We start from the raw sequence: 16,697 nt of genomic DNA, 5'->3' as shown, positions 1-16,697 counted from the left end.
CGGACAGTGCTAACCTTTCTCCCCATACGTGACAACTCCCAATAACATTCTCCTCACTTTCTTGTCAACCCTTATCAATAACTTCTTGAAGAACCATGAAGCTTCCACTAACAGTCTCTGGAAGACACTCCCAAATTCTGCCTGCTGCCCAGTCCTGAAGTCATTGCTACATGTTTTTGGCTTTTGTTATGGTTATCTGTGGCTGCAAACAAATCATTCCAAAACTTAATGGCTTAAAACAATAATAACATCTATTTGCTCATTAATCTACAATTTTGGAAGAACTCGGAGGATACAGTATGTCTCTGTTTTACTCAGTGTCAGCTGAGGTGGCTTGAAGATTGGGGGCTCGAATAATCTGAAAACTCACTCACACGTCTGGTGGCTGATGTTGGCTGTCAGCTGGGAGCTCATCTGGCACTGTTTTTGGAATCCTACATGTGACACTTCCATGTGGCGCCTTGGCTTTTTCACCAAATGGTGAGGTGGTTGGGTTCCAAGAGCAAGCCTTCCAAGAGAGAAAGCCAGGGGGAACCTAGTCTCAGAAGTCACATAGTATGATTTCTGCCACATTCTGTTCTTTAAAAGTGAGTCACTAAGTCTGGCCCATATTTAAGGAGAGGAGAATTGTACTCCACCTTTGAAGGGAAGAATATCAAAGAATTAGAGGACCAGTTTTAAAACCATGGAGAGTGACGTCAGCAACATGACAGAGTGAGCTGTTCCCTTTACCTCTCGGCTTTTGAACTACAACTAAATGGACGTTCATTGATCAACAGAGGATACCCACACAGCACAACAGGATGCCTGAGAGACCTGTACAGCTATACATCTGAAGGTGGATGGACTATCCCTGGGGAGGTGGCGGAGATAGGTGAGCCCTCTCTGAACCCCCAGCAGCCCTGTGCATGCGTGCAACTCCTCTCCCAGCTGGAGTGCCCATAGTACTGCTGCAGCCCTGAGGGTGGGAGGATGCATGAGCATGACTGCAGGAACAGGTGATGGAAGCCCGGAGCCCCCACGTGATTGCTTTCCTGCCTGGTGGGAGAGCTCACAGTGCTGCCATGGTCCCAGGGAGTGGCCCAGGCTCTAACCCAGTGGAGAGGCCCTGCCCAGCAAGCACAAGGGCTGGTGAGACCTAGGTAAAGGCAGCAGTGGATCTGTGCACCCAGGCAAATGACTTCCCAGCTACTGTGAGTGCCTATAGTACCACTGCAGCCTCAAAGGTGGGAGCGCACCTTGGTGGGACTGTAGGAGCAGGCAGCGGCGGCTTTGAGCCCCTTTATGATCACTTTCCCATTCAGTGGGAGAGCCTAAAGTTCTGCTGTGGTCCCAAGGAACAAGCCAGGCTCAGGCAGGCACAGCTGCCAGGAATCATAGGGGATTCAGAATACACAGCTCCTGTCTGTCCCCAGTAGTGGCAGTGGAATCTGCAACCACATATTATCACTATGCAAAGGCACAAATCCACCCCATCAAATAGTATGAAAAGGTATATTAATACTCCAGACCAGAAGGAAGAAGACAAACATCCAGAAATCAACCCTGAAGATACAGAAATTTACAATCTAAATGACAGAAAATTCAAAATAGCTATCATAAAAAAACTTAATGAGTTACAAGAAAACTCAGAAAGACAGTTCAATGAAATCAGGAATAGAATTAATGAACAGAGGGAATTCTTCAAAAAGAGATTGAAACTATAAAGAAAAACCAATCAGAAATGTTGGAGATGGACAACACAGAGAAATATCTGGAGTCCTTAAATAATAGAGCTGATGTTATGGAGGAAAGAATTAGCAAATTAGAGCACAGAAATATAAAAATGCTTCAGATGGGGGAGGAGAGAGAACTAAGACTAAAAAGAAATGAAGAAATTCTCTAAGAAATATCTGATTCAATTAGGAAATGCAACATAAGAATTATAGGTGTTCAAGAGGGAGAAGAGAGGCAAAAAGGAGCAGAGAGCTTGTTCAAAGAAATAATAGCTGAGAATTTCCCAAACCTGGGGAAGGAACTGGAATTACTTGTAAAGGAAGAAGCTAATAGAACTCCTAATTACATCAATGTAAAAATACCTTCTCCAAGGCGTATAGTAGTAAATCTGGCAAAAGTCAATTACACAGGAAAAATATTAAGGGCAGCAAGGCAGAAGAAAATAATCTACAGAGAAACCACTATTAGGCTTTCAGTGGATTTCTCAGCAGAAACCTTACAGGCTAGGAGAGAGTGGAATAATATATTCAAAATTCTGAAAGACAAAACTTTCAGCCAAGAACGCTCTATCCAGTGAAAATATCCTTCAGATATGATGGAGAAATAAAAACTTTCCCAGATAAACAAAAGCTGAGGGAGTTCATTGCCACAAGACTCCCCCTACAAGAAATGATCAGGAAGGCCCTCACACCTGGAAAAAAGAGAAAGGGTTTACAAAGCCTTGAACAAGGAGATAAATAGGCAGACAAAATCAGAAAATTGCAACTCTCTATCAAAACAGGTTAGCAGACACTTAGTTATAACATTAAAGATAAAGGGAAGGAAGGACTGGCCAAGTGGCATAGAATTAAGTGCACACACTCCACTTCAGCAGCATGGGGTTCACAGGTTCAGATCCCAGGCAGGAACCTATACACTGCTCATGAAGCCATGCTGTGGCAGTGTCCCACATACAAAACAGAGGAAGATTGCCACAGCTGTTAGCTCAGGGACAGACTTTCTCAAGCAAAAAGAAGAAGTTTGTCAATGGATGATGGCTCAGGGCCAATCTTCCTCACCCCCTCAAAAAAAGATAAAGGGAAGAAAAACATCAAGAATAAATATAATCACTTAATTTTAACCACAAACTCATAACACAAAATGGAATAAGTTGTGACAACAATAACTTAGATGGGGAAGAGGAAAGGGATGGAGTCTGCTTAGATTGAGAAAATAAGAGGCTATTAGAAAATTATCTCATCTATGTGATCTTTTGTACAAACCTCGTGGTAACCACTAAACAAAAAATTAGAACAAAGACACAAATGATAAATAAAGAGAAAATTAAGAAAACCATCATAGAGAGTCACCAAACTGAATTAGCAGTCTAAAATACATGAGACAAGAAACAAGGAAAATACAGAACAACTGGGAAACAAGTGATAAAATGGCAGCATTAAGCCCTCATATATCAGTAACCACTCTAAATGTAAATGGATTGAATTCTCTAATTGAAAGACACACAGTGGGTGCTGGCTCAGGGGCATAGTGATTAACTTTGCGTGCTCTGCTTTGGTGGCTCAGGGTTCTCAGGCTCAGATCCGAGGCACAAACATACACACCACTCATCAAGCCATGCTGTGGCAGATCCCACATACAAAATAGAGGAAGACTGGCACAGATGTTAGCTCAGGGACAATCTTCCTCACCAAAAAAAAAAAAAAAAAAGATGGAGTAGCTGGATGGATTAAAAAACAAGACCCCACAATATGCTGCCTCCATGAAACACATCTCAGCTCTAAAGACAAACACAGGATTATAGTGAAGGGATGGAAGATGATACTCCAAACTAACGGCAAACAAAAGATAGCAGGTGCTGCTGTACTTATATCAGACAAAGTAGGCCTCAAGATAAAAAAAAAAGGCAATGAGAGACAAAGAGAGACAGTATATGATGATAAAAGGGACACTTCACCAAGAGGACATAACACTTATAAATACATATACACCTAACACAGGAGCACCAAAGTACATAAAGCAACTATTAATTGACCTAATAGAGGATATTAACAGCAACACAATAATAGTAGGGGACCTTAACATCCTATTTACATCAATGGATAGATCATCGAGACAGAAAATCAACAAGGAAATAGTGGAACTAAATGAAAAACTAGAACAGATGGAGTTAATAGATATATAGAACATTCCATCCAAAATCAGCAGAATACACATTCTTCTCAAGTGCACGTGGAACATTCTCAAAGATAGACCATATGTTGGGAAATAAGGCAAATCTCAATATATTTATGAAGACTGAAATCATATCAAGCATCTTTTCTGATCATAATGATATGAAACTAGAAATAAACTACAAGAAAAATGTTGGGAAAGTGACAAATATGTGGAGACTAAACAACACGTTACTGAACAACCAATGGATCATTGAAGAAATAAAAGGAGAAATCAAAAAATATCTGGAGACAAATGAAGATAAAAATACACCATACCAAATCATATGGGATGCAGCAAAAGCAGTCCTAAGAAGGAAATTCATAGCAATACAGGCCCACCTTAACAAATACGAAAAATCTCAAATGAGCAACCTTAAAATACACCTAAGAGAACTAGAAAAAGAAGAACAAAGCCCAGAGTCAGCAGAAGGAGGGAAATAATAAAAATTACAGCAGAAATAGATGAAATTGAAACCAAAAAAAAAAACCAGTTGAAAGGATCAATGAAACTAAGAGTTGGTTCTTTGAGAAGATAAACAAAATTGACAAATCGTTAGCCAGACTCACTAAGAAAAAACGAGAGAAGGCTCAAATAAATAAAATTAGTAGTGAAAGAGGAAAAATTACAATGGATACCACAGAAATACAAAGGATTATAGCAAATATTATGAAAAACTATATGCCAAGAAATTGGGCAATCTAGAAGAAATAGATAAATTCTTAGACTGATACAATCTCCCAAAGCTGAATCAAAAAGAAATACAGAATCTGAATAGATCAATCACAAGTAAAGAGACTGAAACAGTAATCAAAAACCTCCTGAAAAATAAAAGTCCAGGCACAGACGGTGAGAAGCCTACCCAGATGGCAGAGAATTCTACCAAACAATCAAAGAAGAGTTAATATCTATCCTTCTCAAATTATTCCAAAAAATTGAAGAAGTTGGAACACTTCCTAACACATTTTATGAGGCCAACATCACCCTGATCCCAAAGCCAGACAAGGACAACACAAAGAAGGAAAATTACAGGCCAATATTGCTGATGAACATAGATGCAAAAATCCTCAAAAAATTATTGGCAAACCGAATATAGTAATACATTAAAAGGATCATACACCACGATCAAGTGGGATTTATACCAGGGATTCAGGGATGGTTCAACATCCACAAATCAATCAATGTGACACACCACATTAACAAACAAGGAACAAAAATCACATGATCATCTCAACAGATGCAGAGAAAGCATTTGACAAGATCCAACATCAATTTAGGATAAAAATTCTCAATAAAATGGGTACAGAAGGAAAGTACCTCAACATCATAAGGACCATATATGACAAACCCACTGCCAATATCATACTCAATGGGGGAAAACTGAAAGCCATCCCTCTGAGAAGAGGAACAAGACAAGGGTGCCCACTCTCACCACTCTTATTGAACATAGTACTGGAGGTTTTGGCCAGAGTAATTAGACAAGAAAAAGAAATAAAAGGTATCCAAATGGGCAAGGAAGAAGTGAAACTCTCACTGTTTGCAGATGACATGATTATATATATAGAAAACTCTAAAGAACCCATTGGAAAACTATTAGAAATAATCAACAACTATAGCAAAGTTGCAGTGGACAAAATCAACTTATAAAAATCAGTTGCACTTCTACACTCTAATAATGAACTAACAGAAAGAAAACTCAAGAATAGAATGCCATTTACAACCACAACAAAAAGAACAAAATATCTAGGAATAAATTTAACTAAGGAGATGAGAGACCTATACAGTGAAAATTATAAGACATTATTGAAAGAAATTCATGATGACATAAAGAAATAGAAAGATATTCCATGCACATGGATTGGAAGAATAAACATAGGTTAAAATGCCCATACTACCTAAAGCAAGCTACAGATTCAATGCAATCCCAATCAGAATTCCAATGACATTCTTCACAGAAATAGAACAAAGAATCCTAAAATTCATATGTGGCACAAAAGACTGCAAATAGCTAAAGCAATCCTGAGAAAAAAAATAAAGCTGGAGGCATCACAATTCCTGACTTTAAAATATATTACAAAGTTATAGTATAAAACAGTATGGTACTAGTACAAAAACAGACACAGGGATCAATAGAACAGAATTGCAAGCCCAGAAATAAAACCACACATCTATGGACAGCTGATCTTCAACAAAGGAGCTAAGAACATACAAGGGAAGTCTCTTCAACAAATGGTGTCAGGAAATCTGGACAGCCACATGCAAAAGAGTGAAAGTAGATCATTATCTTTCACCATATACAAAAATTAATTCAAAATGGATTAAATACTTGAAGGTAAGACGTGAAACCATAAAGCTTCTAGAAGAAAATACAGGCAGTACACTCTTTGACACTGGTCTTAGAAAGATCTTTTTGAATACCACGTCTACTCAGGCAAGGGCAACAAAAGAAAAAATAAACAAATAGGACTTCATCAGACTAAAGAGCTTCTGGAAGGCAAAGGAAATCATGAACAAAATGAAAAGACAACTCACCAACTGGGAGAAAATATTTGCAAATCATATATCTGACAAGGGGTTAATCTCCAAAATATATAAAGAACTCATACAACTCAACAACAAAAAAACAAACAACCTGATCAAAAAATGGGCAGAGGATATGAACAGACATTTTTCCAAAGAAGATATACAGATGGCCACTAGGCAGATGAAAAGATATCCAACATCACTAATCATCAGGGAAATGCAAATCAAAACTACAATGAGATATCACCTTACACCTGTTAGAATGGCTATAATCACCAAGACAAAAAATAACAAATGTTAGAGAGGATGTGGAGAAAACAGAACCCTCATACTCTGATGGTGGGAATGCAAACTGGTGCAGCAACTATGGAAAACAGTATGGAGATTTCTCAAAAAATTAAAAATAGAAATACCATACCACCCAGCTATTCCACTACTGGGTATTTATCCAAAGAATTTGAAATCAACAATTCAAAGAGACTTATGTACCCCTACATTCATCGCAGCATTATTCACAATAGCCGAGACACAGAAGCAAACTAAGTGCCCACCAACTGATGAATGGATAAAGAAGATGTGATGTGACACACAATGGAATACTACTCAGCCATAAAAAAGGCAAAATCATCCCATTTGCAACAACATGGATGGACCTTGAGGGTATTATACTAAGCATAATAAGCCAGACAGAGAAAGACAAACACAGTATGACTTCACTCATATGTGGAAGATAACAAACACATGGATGAAAAGAGCAGATTATTGGTTACCAGAGGGGAAGTGGGTTGGGGGTGCACATAAGGGGTAAAGGGGCACATATATGGTGACTGACAAATAATAATGTACAACTGGAATTTCACAATGTTGTAAAAGATTGTGACCTCAATAAAATAAAATAAAAAATTAGGGGCCAGCCCCATGGCCAAGCGGTTAAGTTCGCATGCTCCACTTTGATGGCCCAGGGTTTCACCAGTTTGGATCCTGGGCATAGACCTAGCACTGCTCATCAAGCCATGCTGAGGCGGCATCCCACATAGCAGAATTAGAAGGACCTACAACTAGAATATACAACTATGGACTTGGGGGCTTTGGGGAGAAGAAGAAGAAGAGAAAGAAAAAAAAGATTGGCAATAGATCTTAGCTCAGGGCCAATCTTCAAAAAAAAATTTTTTTTTTTTAATCACTGATAAAAAGATACTCTTAGCTCCATTTTAGGGATGCAGAAGCTGTACTTTAGAGAGACTGACCTGCTGAAGGTCTTACAATTAGTAAGTGATAAGGCTTTGGACCATAAAGTATACTTTACATATTTAAATATATAATATGTAACATACAACTCATAAAGCATTACAATGCTACAACATTTTCCTTAGGAAAGCAGAGTTGTAGACGTGTGAAGGAGAGAGAGGTAAGGGCAGAAGTTTTCTGCTAGGTCTTTGCACACACAAAATACTCTAGTAATGTTAGAGCATATACAGAGCACTTGTCCATGCATGTAATATCTGCCAAAATCTTCAAATGGCACATTTCTGGATGCCAAAGAGTAAACATTAATATGATCTTAATTGAACTTTCCTATCTTCTTAACACAAGTAAGAGAACCCATCAGCCATATCGGTTATGAAAATAATAAAGGAACTTTATTATTTTTTTGTATAAAGAAAATGAGTTTATTTTGCCATTAATGTTCATTTAATAACTCAAACTGTCATAATGGCCAGAAGTATCTTCAGTTGTGACAAAGCAGCTAACCAGGTTCTTTATTTCTATCAACCACCCTCTAGTTTGACATACAATACACGTTTACCTTACTAGCCTCATATTTAGCTAAGATAACTGAGCACAGGGGAGCTCTTTAAATAAAATGACATTTGGCTGTCTGGGCTCTCATAAAGAATGTGTTCACCAACTTTTGCCCAAAGGTATTTTTGATCTCATAGTTAGATTTCTGATTAGTAGTCAATCTTCCTTAATGAATACCTTGTATTTCTTTTCCTTAGATTTATCTGTGCCTGCGTGTGTATGTCTTTGAATGTGAGTGCATGTCCTGTGTGCTTATGTTCCAACTAGTTTGTTTTCCAGTTGCTTATTGGTTTAAATAATTGGTTTATTACTGATAGCTTTTTGAATTTTCTTGGTAAGCACATTGTTGTGCAATGAGGAAAAGAAGCAATTGCCCAAAATTGTTGTGCAATGAGGAAAAACAATCAAATTATAATATGCTAAAACCAAAACAGACTGCTGTGCCCAGCAACGTATCTAAATATCTTCGGAGAAGTATAAAAATAACTTTGCCTAACCCTATTGTGTCCTTTATGGTCGTGCACAGTCTGTGGAGCTTTTCTGGAACAATACACCAGTCTTTACTGATTTTGGCTCATGTTCCCCATATTCATCAAAACCTATGATCTTAACCATTATGTACAGTATTAGATCTTCAAGAACAAAGATGTTTAGCTTAATCGCTCCCTCTCTTGCAGTGACAGCAAACACATAAACATTGTTCAGCACAGATTGTTATTGCCTGAAAAGAATAATGAATGCTGTGCATTGTACAATGAGGAAAATAAGGTGTTGAGATTATTGTGCTTGGGAATTTACCACCACGATCTGTGATTTTCCCCATTGCTTTTGCTCAGGGTTTCTCCCCTTTGCCCCCTGCCCCCAAGCTCTTCTGAGTCGGGTGGATTCCACTTTGGTCCGTCTCTAACTCTTTACTCAGTTTATCTCTTATCCTAGCTTCGTCTCTTTTGTCAACCTTACAAAGCCTCTCCTTTCCGGAGCCTTCATTATCTAGATTACAAAAGGTTTACTCTACTCTTTTTTTTCTTTTAAATTTTTTTTTTCTTCTTCTCCCCAAAGTCCCCCAGTACATAGTTGTATATTTTAGTTGTGGCACATGGGACACCGCCTCAGCATGGCTTGATGAGCAGTGCCATGTCCTTGCCCAGAATCTGAACCAGTGAAACCCTGGGCCGCCGAAGCGGAGCGCACGAACTTAACCACTCAGCTGTGGGGCCAGCACCGGTTTATTCTACTCTTAAGCTTTGAGAATTCTGGATAATTCTGTGCTGAAGGACAGAAATGATGGTATATATTAAATTGGATGCAAGTCTGTAAAATAACATAGACTCATAGCATTCTATCATGAGCCTAGGGCAGTACCTATGAACAGTGCCTATGGACACAGGAGTGCCTCAAAAATTGAACTGGCGAGTGAATAAGAAAGGGCCTGTTTTTGTAGAGGATAGAGAGTGACTTGTCCAAGGCTACATTCCTGACCATGGTAGAGTTCTTAAAGAATCCGGATCTTCCTGTCTTATCCAGTTCTTACCATTCTACGTGGCCCAGTTTCCAGTAATTTGCATCACCTTTGGAAGACTTGTGAATGTTTCTGCCTCTGGGGATCTGGGGACCAACAGCGCGGCAAAGCAAGTGGTTTCTCAGGCCAGTCGGTGTCTGATCAAGTTGGGCTCTTGGCAAATGCTTTGGTTCCTCTTTCCTGGTGTTAAGAAAGCATTTATTTTGGTTTTAAAATATTGTCTTTGATTTCTTATTAAATTTGACTAAACAAAGATTTGGATGATGTCAACCAGGCAGATGGATTTCTGATAATACATGTTTTTTAAGTGCTTGTAATGTTTTCCTCAGTATAAAAGTAATACGTGTTAATTACAGGAAATCCAAAAAAACAGAAAGAGGGAAATTTAAAATTCCCATTGTTCTACTCTACCCCAAAGACAACCATTATTAACTAATTAACCAATTGGCATGTATGCTTTCAGTTGCGTATATATGCACATATATGCATGCACATTCACATTTATACATTGTTTTATATACGTTTACTTTACTTAATATTTTATGAACATCTTTCCATATTGTGAAATACTCATCTACAACACAATTTTTGACGACATAATTTTTTTGCAGTATGACATTGTATTTATCCATTCTCTATTGGACACTGTTTCCAAAGACAAGAAATCTTTAAAGATGACTTGCCATTCAGATCGCCACTGTAGTAGTGATTCTCAGTCTCCACTTTCATCCCGCTTGCAATCCCGTGCTCTGGAAATAAGAGAGAGAGAGTGACAGTGTGCATTGGGCTGCCCCTGGGAGCGAGCATCCGCTAGAGCTCCAAAGGAAAACGGAACCTGACCGCCTGATCGTCAGGGCCCCTCTCCTAGTTCTCCGTAAGGAAGAATAAGGATTTTCACAACCTGCAGGTCTTGTGAGTTTCCTTCTTGAAATCAATCAAGTATTTGTAGTTGGGAATGTCGGGAATCTGGGAATTGGGCAGGGGACGAGGAGAACAACTTTACAGATTTAATATAATTTTCGAGATTGGATATAAAATTTTTAAAAAGTGTTTTTAATGAGGCAAAGAAACATGTATCCAGTTTTTCATGCTGATTTAAACTGGCAAACTGCATGTTAGGGAGGGATGGGGTGTGTGTGTGTGTGTGAGAGAGAGACAGACAGACAGACAGATAGACAGACAGACAGAGATAGAGAGAATGGGAGTGGAAGGCTAGGTAAGAAAGAGATGATTTTTCTATCCCATGGGACCTGAATCATAATCACCACACACTCTTGCACACACTTGAGCTACGTTTGTACTTTTGCACCCTCTTGGGTAAACAAAGTCACACTTACAAGTTGTCACTATTCCCCTTGCCTCTGCTCTCCTTCACTTTCCTTCCTTCACTGAGTGTTCCAGGTGAGTTCACTGGGCCCAGAATCTTCCACAGTCTGCTCCAAGACCACCTAGCTAGAGATATGAGGGAAACATGAACTCTGATAGAAGAGGAGGGGAGCTGGATGAGTCTGGGAAGGGCAAGGATGCTTCCAGCTCTCTCTGCCTTCACCCCAGCTGGGCCGCAGTCAGGGAGGAAAGAGGTCTCAGTGTCCCCAGGACCACGACCTGCCTGTTTGTGCCACAGCTGAGCTGGGGGCTGTCCTCTGGAGTTCATCCAGTCCAACTTCAGAGTCCCTTCAGCCCCTGAGCTACAGAATAGGGGCCTATCCAAGAAATCGCCTCAGAATCTTAACTTTAGAGGAACCTCAGACCTTATCCCATTCAACATTTATCCAATGCTTACATTTTTCCTTTTCACCTTCATTCTCAACAAGGAAATTGGTGACAAGTCTCAGTCTAGTTTCAATGTGATAGATTCATACCAATTGATATAAGTACATATAAAATATTTATTTGGGCTAGACTTCAGAATAATCTGCTGTAACATTAACCAAACGGAGGAGCTGCTTACGCGAGATTCTGATCCCGAGGCTGACGACCGGATAGCCTTCCGGTTGAAACAGATATCCTTCCGGTTGAAACATACACTACCCCCCCCCCCCCCCACAGCCTGGAAAGCTCCCAGTTATGTAGCAGTAGAGAATGAACCAATCAAAGACTGCCAAAGGGACTTCAGAGTCAATCAGAAAGCCTCCCCCACTTCCAGGACTCCCACCCTGATAGAACACTCGGCAATCAAAGACTGGCGTAAGACTTCCTCCTTTCACTTTATGACCCTCACTCTCCTTTCACATACGTTCAAGTCCCTACCAGAGGAAAGTGGTGGTAGCTGGCTCCCTCACTGTAGTAAGATCTGAATGAACAGGCTTTGGGTAATTTTATAGGAGTTCTTTGTCTTTTCGACAAAAAACGAGTATACTCTTATCCAGATTTGCCATATAGATGAGCATGTTGGGCTACCTCCAATATGAACAGAGGTTGGCAGATTGTGGGACCCAATACACTTCACTTCTCCAGCATCCTCTCCACCCAAATTTGCCTGTCCTCAAAATGGGTGGTCCCTCTGTGGTGAGTGAGGGGAGCCCTTTTCAGCTTGTGCTTCCTCCTCCTCTTTTGTAGCTCCCTAAAGCCTAACGTTCTCTAATTAAAGACTTATTCTCTGGGCTCCAAGAGTTCTTCATGTTCTTCATGCATCTGATTATCATGCAAGAAAGTCCACATCTCTCTAAAGAAGAGATATAAACCCAGGGGAGGCACATAGAGAAAAGTCATCTTAGGTCTTGTCTAAGAGGGCTACCTAAAAAGCTGAACAGACTGTCTGAAAGGAGAAATGCCTTAGATATCTCCAGATTTCTAAGGTGCTGGCTAAGGACAGAGTAACTGGCCAGCCGACTGGAAAAAATGTAAAGGGTAGAGAGACAGGCTAGCTGGTTGCTCAAATGGCGGGAGCAAACGGAGGCCGCTGCTGCACTAGGCTAGGCCTGTAGCTCCAGAGGTGTTTTTCCAGATAATGTGAATGGTTTCGATGAGAGAGAAATGGTAGGGTTAGGGCACTGAGAAACTAGGGAGGGGAGAGACTAGGAAAAAATGCCAGTGAGCCGGGAAAGGAGATTTAATTCAGTCTAGGGTCAAGCCAACAATCCCTACTGTCCAGCCACAGTGGGGCAGCTCCCGCCAGGTCTGCTGCCCCACACTGGTTCTCTTTTCCACCACTGACCCTCTCTCTTGCTATCGTACTCTGCCTATCTTGTTGATTAACCCTTCATAAACAGTCCACAAATATCTATCTGGTCCTACCATAAGCCTGGAGGAGCAAATTCCAACTCCCCAACACTTAAAGAAATCAGGGAGGGAGCGCCAATGAGCAACAGGTACAGTCTGATAAGATGGACTAGTGGCAGGAACCCAGTTCTTTGAATGCCCTGAGGAGAAACACTCCACCCAGACCAAGGCAAGGTGGGACCAGGGGCAAAGGAGAAGCAGCAGGAGCCAGAGAGGGTTTTTCTAGGTGATGCCTGGTCTGGGTTTTATAGGAGGTGCTGAATTTAACAAGGTAGAGAAGGTACATGATATTTGGGTCTGTTTTACAAGATCCTGACCATCCTGTAAACTATTTGAGGGCAGAGATTGGTCCTAAGCCTAGCAGGGAACCACTACTTAGAGCAGTTAATTTGCTAAACCAACGATGTGTAGTATACTAGAATAGCATTGTATTGCATCCTGTGCTATACAATAGTACTTTCAGGACTAGTGTAAATTAGTAACCAATATTAGCTTCACAAGATCTTTTCCTTCTTTTTTCCCTCTCCTTCCCTCTTGTATTTTACCATCTCTTTTCTGAAAAGGGATATGATTTCTGTACTAAAGAGGAAAATTGACTTATCCCAAAGACATCATCTGGGACAAGATCTATATACTTTCCTCAAGTGGATATTAGATGCTATTCAATTAATTTATTCCTAGGAGATGCTGAAGCATCTATGGGTGATGTCTTATCATGCCTGCAACTTACCTTAAAAACGGTGTCAGGGAGGGAGTGAGAGAGAGAAAGTGAATGTGCTAAATGCAAACGTAAATAATTGTTGAATTTGTTGAAGGGTATGTGTGTTTATTATACTGTTTTTTCCAATTGTTTTACAGTTTAAAATTTAAAGGTAAAAAGTTGTGAAAATGCAAATGGATTGCTCACTTGGACAAAGTACTGAATTGGTCGGTAGTAGATGCCTTTCAGAGTCCATGTAAAAGCCGCCTTTGCCTTCACGTGATGCATATTGCTTCCTGCACCTATCTTTATTTATATTTATTTTGTCTATATTACCATCTCAAAGTGTCAAGCTGCCAGAATACAACCTCATATTCAGAACTGTTCTCTGGTCCAGTAGCGCAAACCTAGACGCTCAAATTATTATTATTTTTTTTAACTTTGCAAGAAAGGATTCGCCCTGAGCTAACATCTGTTGCCAATCTTCCTCTTTTTTTTTTCTCCCAAAGCCCCAGTGCATGGTTGTATATACTAGTTATAAATCCTTCTAGTTCTTCTATGTGAGCTGCTGTCACAGCATGGCAACCGACAGATGGGTAGTGTGGTTCTGCACCGGGGAAGCGAACTCGGGCCATTGAAGCAGTGAGAGTGCAGAACTTTAATCATTAGGCCATCAGGGCTGGCTCCACACTCAAACATTTTTAAGTGGAGATCACAATCACTCCCTTATCATCTTTATCTTTTAATGAAGGTCAAACTCTCACCTTTAATTGCAAGGTATTTAAAGCAGGTGTGTTTTCTACAGCATTTAATTAGGTAAGCATTAAAGCTAAGTGGATAATAAGCCAGGTCTGTACTTGGTGAGAAGTTGTAAGGGCACCTTGAGGCTGTCCTTTGATCAGCTTTTCCCAAAGCAAAGCAGTCATTCTGCAGCTGTTCCATTAAAAAAGAAAAAAAAGCTTTCTGGTCAAAGTCACTTAGTAAAATACTGTGTATTATATTCTCTATCTTGGAGATTCATGTTACATATTAGCAGTTAAAGGAGTTACAAAGTTCTGGCTTCTGGTAATGGAGGAGTAGGTTCTATTCGACAAACCCTTCTACAGATAACAATTAAAAATTCTGGAAAAAATATTTTTGAAAAACTACTGAAGACACTGGAAAGCAATGAAAAGCAGGCAGAAATTGAAGTAGAGCCTAGATTTGGAAGAAAGGAATGGCACTGGATAAGTTTCCATTTTTAAGTGTTTTTACTGGGAGAAGGCCCTGGACTCTGGACAGCAAAGAGGCTAAAACTCAATAGAAAATTCTCAGTTTTACTGGCTTAAAGAACCAGAGGACAAAATTCAGTGTGACTACAGCAGCTTGAAAGTGAGGGGAGAATCCTACAAAGAAGAAAGCCCGTAAGGGAAATCCCTAAATTCTGCCCATAAACTCTACTCACATCTCTGGCTGACCCTGAACTACACACTCATGGGGCAGACTCCAAGCAACCCATCCAAATCTAAAAGAACTGAGTGGAGATTTCAGCTGCTGCTTGCTGCCGGGCAAATAGAGTTTACAGTTTAAGTCTGACCAAGTTAAGTGACTATTAAAACAAAAAGTAAATACTCTTTTGAGAGTATTCAAACCCAGAGTTTCTTCAACCATTCATAATGTCCAGGATACAATAAAAATTAGTAGACATACAAAGAAATAACTAAATGGAGCTCAGATTCAAGAGAAAAGGCAATCAGTGGGAACTCATCTCAAAATGATCCAGATGTTGGTATTAGTAGACAAAGATTATAAAGCAGCTATTGTAACTGTGCTCTGGGACATAAATGAGAATATGCTTGTAATGACTGGACAAAGAAATCTATGCCAAGACACATGATAATCAAAAATCCAAAAACAAAAGACAAAGAAAAAGTTTTGAAAAAAACAAAAGGATTTGATGAATAAAGATATATAGATAGATGATAGATAGATAGAAAGGTGATAAAGCAAATATAGTAAATTGTTAATTATAGACTCTAGGTGGTAGGTACATGCGTGTTCACTTGGTAATTCTTTCAACTTTTCTGGATGTTTGAAAATGTTCATAATACGATATTGGAGAAAAGGTCTGCAAAGTCCTACATTGGAAACCTGTTTAACTTTGTTTAACTCTGTTTTTATCAAACTTCTTTTTTCAACAAAACAAAATAAACAAAAGCTCTAAGGAACATGAAATAAACCCTGTATAACATTCTCTGGAAAATACTTCCTATTTAGATTTAGTTTACATTCATTTCAATTTTTCAAGTGAGAATGGGGTATCTTATCCATTGCAGCATGATAACCTACCCCCAAAACACAATGGCTTAAAATAACAACACTTTATCGTTTCTCATGATTCTGTGAGTTGACTGGAGCTCAGGGGAGTTCTGACCGGGTAGTCCTGCTGGTCTCACTTGGAATCTCTCATGCATCTGAGCTCAGAAGGGGTTGGAACATCCAAAATGACTTCTCATCCTCCAGGGTTTCTCTTCAGGTCGCTCAGGTGTCTAGTCCAGACTTGCTCAACAGCATAATGGTTGGAGTCAAAGAGGAGGGAACAGAAGTTGTGAATTCTCTTAAGGCGTGGGCTCAAATCCTCAGAATGTCACTTCTACATCCCATTGGTTAAAGGAAGCCAAAAGGGAAGCCCAGATTCAAGAGAAGAGGAAATGGACTTCACCTCCTGGTATAAGGAGCAGAATGTGCCTACAGGGAAAAGAGGAACTGACGGTGGTTGTTTTTGGAGATTATTTATCACAGGGGAGATTTGGTACCAGAATTTCCATTCAAAGCACAGAGTTGTATGCCTTATGGAAGATGTTTAAAGTTTACAAATGAATAGATGGTTATCTTACAAAAAGCAATCTTTGCTTCCTAGATCCCAGAGCTTTGTTAAGTAGCAACTTTCTAAATGCGCTAAACTGTTGATTTTGGGTACAGTGGAACACAATCTGGAATTAAGAGTCAGAAGACCTAGGTGTC

At 39.7% G+C, this 16,697-nt stretch overlaps 1 long non-coding RNA gene across 4 annotated transcripts; it reads right to left on the bottom strand.

Moving 5' to 3' along the window:
• Positions 1-229: 229 nt before the first annotated feature.
• Positions 230-11,773, bottom strand: LOC103555658 (uncharacterized). Of its 4 annotated transcripts, none has more exons than XR_546039.2 (5): positions 11,724-11,761; positions 11,110-11,224; positions 10,456-10,521; positions 9,785-9,952; positions 230-508 (listed from the first exon to the last, which is right to left on the bottom strand). It is a non-coding gene; the product is annotated as an uncharacterized lncRNA (long non-coding RNA). The 4 variants fall into 4 exon arrangements; XR_011528415.1 differs by having other exon boundaries at positions 11,556-11,732; XR_011528413.1 differs by lacking the exon at positions 230-508 and having other exon boundaries at positions 9,462-9,952; positions 11,724-11,773.
• Between the last annotated feature and the right edge of the window lie 4,924 nt (positions 11,774-16,697).

The sequence above is a fragment of the Equus przewalskii genome, chromosome 17 (genome assembly GCF_037783145.1).
Source record: "Equus przewalskii isolate Varuska chromosome 17, EquPr2, whole genome shotgun sequence".
NCBI classification, from domain to species: Eukaryota; Metazoa; Chordata; class Mammalia; order Perissodactyla; family Equidae; genus Equus; species Equus przewalskii.
This window is presented reverse-complemented; position numbering and strand designations above follow the sequence as displayed.